Below are 5,705 nucleotides of genomic sequence, written 5' to 3'. Positions count from 1 at the left end.
CTAGCTCTCAGCACCCCAGACATGTCAGCTGGTCATCAATCATCCTCTAGCACAGGCTATCTGAGGCCCTTAAGATGGAAAACCTCAATAGAGCTGTTTTAGCAATCCAAAATTGTGATTATTAAAATCTCACAGATTTCAGTAATAATGAGTCACAAAGTGGCAGATTCTGGGATGAACCACCCTTGAGCAACCAAAGGGATAAGTGACAAAAATTTATTCTTTCTGCAAAGCTGCTTGGTCCAAAAGTTCCTGTGTCAGAGGATAATTATTGGAAACTGATCATTGTTTCTTTGCTCTGGGAATTAGTTTTGTTGGGAGGGCAAGCATGAGTCATGTGGTTGAACTCACCAAATTATGGGCTCAGTGCTTAGTCTGGCCAACGAGGAGTGAAGGTCAAAACTGTGCTCAGCATGGCTGACTCCCAGGTCAGGTGTTTGGGAAAAGGATGATATCTTATGGAGGGCAACCCTGCCCATTCATCTGGGCTACCAAAGCCTCATATGTCCTGAGCACATTGACAAAGAGCCACAGGGGCTTACTCTTTGCTATACTTCTCTGGCTTCGATCCACCAAGCTGGACAAAAATTGATAGTAGGTTTCTTTTACTTTCCAGATGAAAAGTCTGTGTAATTATGTTGGCATCCTTGAAAAGCAATGCTTCAGTGTTATACACTATTTCAGAAATCTGAGGGTTTGAGTCAGTTGGACCTTTACAACACCCACACTCACCTACCCTGTTATCTGCTTGATAGAGTAGCTGCAAAGCAGTGTAGGAAGACAGAAACAATTGCTATTTACTTTGCTTACTCTTAATTGATTTTTTCTTCTTTATTCTCTGTGTCTTATAAATTAGTCTTTTATGATTCTGGGATATGATAATCTAGTTTTACAACTTTATGTCACCTCACTCTTTCATTCTGTTTCCCCTCCCTTTGTAATATATGTATTCCACAAATAATGTGCATTGCAGAATATTAGACAGTTCTCTCTTTCCTTGCTAGGTTAAAGAATGATATACTTTTTCAATTTATTTTCAATGAAAGTTAGGAAATGACAGCTGTATTTGCTTTTTGTTATGTAAAGTGAATGATAGTGGCTCACCAACTGATTTATTTATTTCTGTTCCTTCCACACTGTGCTACAATTGTAAAATACTAGTCTGGTTTAGCTTGGAAGAAGGATACTTGACTATAATGAGTCCTTTGCTTTTGAAATTTAAAAATATATCAATAAATGATAATAATTCTGGGCAGAATAAACTCTCACAAGGGGCTTAAATCTACACAGAATTATCCTAATTATTCCTTACAGATCCCTAAGAGTAAGGATGCAGCGAAAGGGATGTTTTACAGGGGTTACAAGATTACAGAGAGGTTGCTCATCTTTCTTCAAATACATAGGGATTATTAAAAGGAGCTAAACTATTTCAAGAAATGGTTTAGAATTTTCTCTGTAATTGCCTTAATGTCAATCAAAATGATGTAAAAGTCTTGAAAGGAAAAATGTATAAGACCTATTAAAACAACTCTATTTATAATGTATGAGTTGACAGAAGAGGATGTGAGGAGGCTGAGGAGGGACATTACAATTTCTCATCAAAAACTTCCTGCACACAGTTATCTTTTTCTTGTCATATACCAAAAGTTCCTTCTCTTCAACAGCTCTCCTAGAAGAGGTGTCAAAGGAGATGAGACAAGTATACTACAATCAAAACCATAGATTTGCTGCAGTACTGCAATATCAGCTTAGCAATGTTCCTGTCTCTGTATTCACGGGACTCTGGCCTGGGTACCCACAAGGTAATTAAAGTGCAGCCTACATGCTAATACTCAAAATTTCAATGCTAAATGCTGCTCTGAAGCAGGTGTTTTCCCAAAAATGTTTAGATCCCTATGTCCCAAAATGAATCATAACAATATTCTCTCCTTGCTTATGAAGATGTGGCTTTCAATACCTCCAAAGGGAAGAGTGTTGGCCCTCTGTTTCACACCTCGGCTGGAGACTCTATCCATTGAACTTTAAAATGCACAAGTCCTTCTTTTTCTTTTTTTTTTTTTTTTTTTTTTTTGGGGGGGGGGGTTGTGTGGTTTGGTGGTTTCTTTTTGTTTTGGTTTTGGTTTTTTTTAGTTTTAAGTGTTATTTTAAAAATAATGATTGACAGAGCCACGTGATGTAAGACATGCCATTTGGACTTCCTTCTCCTGCCCAATTCCTCACTTGCTAACTCCATATTCTGACTTGTTTTTCTTCTCTAGTTTCTGAGAGTTTATCCTTTTTATATTAGCCTGAGCATCCATCCAGAGCATTTGTGTAAACAGATATTTGTAAAGAGGCAGTACTTCTCTGTATTAGTTATATGGCAATTTCAAGATATTATACACGGATCACAAAATATTCCAAATTGCAAGGGACCCTCACAATCATCAAGCCCAGCCCTCAGGTGAATGGCCTGTACAGGGATCAAACCCACTGCCTCAGTGGTATTAGCACCATGCTTCAAACAGCTGAGCCAATCTCAGGGCCACTTTTATTCTGAACTGTTCTCTACTTGTCACTGAGTGGTTGCACATACATTATTGTCAATTCCTTAGCGTTTATGTGAATTAGAAGTTGGTGAAAATTGCCGATCCGTGTTTACAAGGAAAGTTTTCATTAGTCTTCCCCTCACTCAGGTGACAATGTGGTTCAGTTTAAAAATATAAAAAGGGCTCCATGATCAATACTGGATGTAAAGACTAGTCAGAAAAACAAACTCATGCTCAGGTGTCTCAAACATTTATTTTTAGACTTACTTGAAAATGATAGCTAAAAGCAATTATTCTCAGATGTGTAAATAAAGCACAGAGTTTACTCTTGTAAGTATGACAATACTCTTTCAGTGGTGATATAAACATCGTTCATGTGATGTGATAACATACAAAAAATACCTTGCTAGAAGCAAGGTGTGATCTGAAAAACATACCTTTCACTGGAGCATCATGTGTTACTGCCTAAAGTATGGTTTCGAGCCTACAAGTAAACTTTTTATAACTTTGACCATAAAAGTTCCATATTTACATCTGACATGCTGACAACTGTCAGCTCAAAGAAAAGTTACATTCTGCTATTGGGCAATCCTACAAAGTGAGTCTTGGAGCAGAAAACTGGTTCCATGCATCTGATACCATGCATCATCATCAAGCATGCTGCAGCCTGAACTCAGGCAGCTTCCCTGCTGACCAAGCACAAACCAGAGATTACCTGGCTCATGCTTCCATGGTAATGGTGGCTCTTCAGTGGTAAAAGAAAGAAAAAGCAGCAAGCAGATATTGTCATCAGAAGTCACCATTTATGCATTGAATGTGCAAGGGGAGGTCAGTTATCCCCTTTGTTCAAAGCGGCCTTTCACAGTTGAAGCAAAGCATTTCAAGATTCATTGGAGTGTTCAAATGCCTCTAAGCCTGCTTATTCAGGTAAGAGTTTCTGCTAAAAAGCCTAAAGCTATGCCATGGGAGGCAGGACTGTGGAAAACATGGATGGGGGAAAGGGGCAGGTTAGGGGTACATGCCAGCATCTGACAGCCATGGCTGGATGCCTCCACATCCTTCCTCCCAAGTGGTGATTTACTGGAGCTTTCCATAATGAAGATGATTGCTCCTCTCCTGAAGTCCCAGCTAGGCCCTTAGGGAGGCTGAAGTTTTGGATTTAGAGCTGACTGAGCATCTGGGCTGGGCCTGGCAGGACTGAGTGGCACTGCTAGTGCCCTGAAAGACACATACTGGAAGTTGCTGAAAAAATTTTAGGATGCCATAATCTCATTTATTGTCAGGCAAAAAGACCTGCCTGGGACAGGAGAGCAAACTCCATAAATTTTGTTTCCCTCTGCTGATATTTTTTCAGTCAACAAACTGATTTAAACAAAGCCTGGATCTGAGTTAAACAAAAGCCCTAACAGTCTAATTCTCATAAATGTTTAAGGGCACTTTGTACCATTCCATTGGCTTAAATGGGCCTTGTAGACTTAGTAAACTATTTTAGCATTCCCTGTAATGCTTCTGATTTTATGTATAAGGAATAAAGCAGCATTCATATGAATAAGAGTCAAGACCTAAAATGCAGTCTTTCAAGATTTCTAGAGAGAGAAAACAAAGGACTGAAAAATTATCTCATCCCACATGATAATCCCATAGCCATGCAATCAATCTTACCTCTTACTATAAAAAATTCTACCACAGTTGTGGCAGTAATTAGTAAGTCAAAGAGATATATTTAATTAGAATGTATATGTATGTTAGAATGAAATTATAGTATATTAGAATATATTAGAATTAAAAGTCAGTAGTATATTTTTCTGGTGCAAAGGTTGGCTTGAGTTTAGCTCAATCTTTAGTTAGTTTAAATATTAGCAGATTTTTGCCTAGATTTGTCTTCAAGTAAGAAGCAGTGAACAATGGTAAAAGCTGTAAAGTTACCCAATCTTTTTGAATAAAGGTACTCTGCATCATGGGAGAAGAAAACCCCTAGTTACAACACTATTTTCACAGAATCACAGAATCACAGAATTTCTAGGTTGGAAGGGACCTTTAAGATCATCGAGTCCAACCCATGTTCTAACAGCTCAACTAGGTCATGGCTTCCATGCTCTTGAGACTTCCAAGGTCATGCTTCCAGCTCTTGAGACTATGCTTCCAACTTTTGAAACAACTGTTTTGAAACAGTCTTCTGCACTGTGGGCACAGACATTCTTTTCCTGAAGATCCACAAGAAAAGCTCTGTTGCCACTATCACCAGTATGTCACAAGTACGGTTTAACTGGTCGGATTCTCACAAAAAGATTGACTGTCTGTGTGGACTGACCCTGGCTGGATGCCAAGTGCCCACTAAAGTTGCTCTATTGCTCCCCTTCTTAGCTGGACAGGGAAGAGGAAATACTACCAAAGGTTTGTTGGTCTAGATAAGGACACTCACCAATTATGGGCAGAACAGACTTAACTTGGGGAAATTAGTTAAATTTATAAACAATCAAATCAGAGTAGGACAATGAGAAAATAAGAACAAATCTTAAAATGCCTCCAACTCCTGCCTTCTTCCAGGACTTAACTTCCAATTTTCTCTAACTCCTCCCCTCCAGTGGCACAGAAGAACATGGAACTGGGGCTTGGTCAGTCCATCACACGTCATCTCTACCACTCCTTCCTCCTCAGGGGAAGGATCCCTCATACTCTTCCCCTACTCTAGCATGGGGTCCCATGGGAGACAATCCTTCACAGACATCAACCTGAGTCCTCCCCATGGGCTGCAGCTCTTCAAGAAGTGCTCCAACATGAATCCATCTCACAGAGTTAAGAACTTCAGGAACAAACTGCTCCAGCCTGAGTCCTTCACAGTTTCACCAGTCCTGCCAGCAAACCTGCTCTGTCGTGGGCTCCTCTTTCCACAGGGCCATGGGTCCTGCCAAGACCCTGCTCCAGCATGGGCTTCCCACTGGGTCACAACCTCCATCTGCCCCACTGTATGGTTTTCCATGGGCTGCAGATGGATCTCTGCTCCCCTGTAGACCTTCAGCAAGGACAGTGAGACAGCCTGTCTCACCATGGGCTGCACCACAGGCTGCAGAGGAATCTCTGCTTCAGTGCCTGGAGCACCTCTTCCCCTCCTTCTTCTCTGATTGTGGTGTCTACAGGGTTCTTGCTCTCACATTTCCTAACTGTGGTCTCTGGATG

This window comes from Serinus canaria, chromosome 1A (genome assembly GCF_022539315.1).
Source record: "Serinus canaria isolate serCan28SL12 chromosome 1A, serCan2020, whole genome shotgun sequence".
Lineage (NCBI taxonomy): Eukaryota > Metazoa > Chordata > Aves > Passeriformes > Fringillidae > Serinus > Serinus canaria.
Note: the sequence above shows the minus strand (reverse complement) of the source record.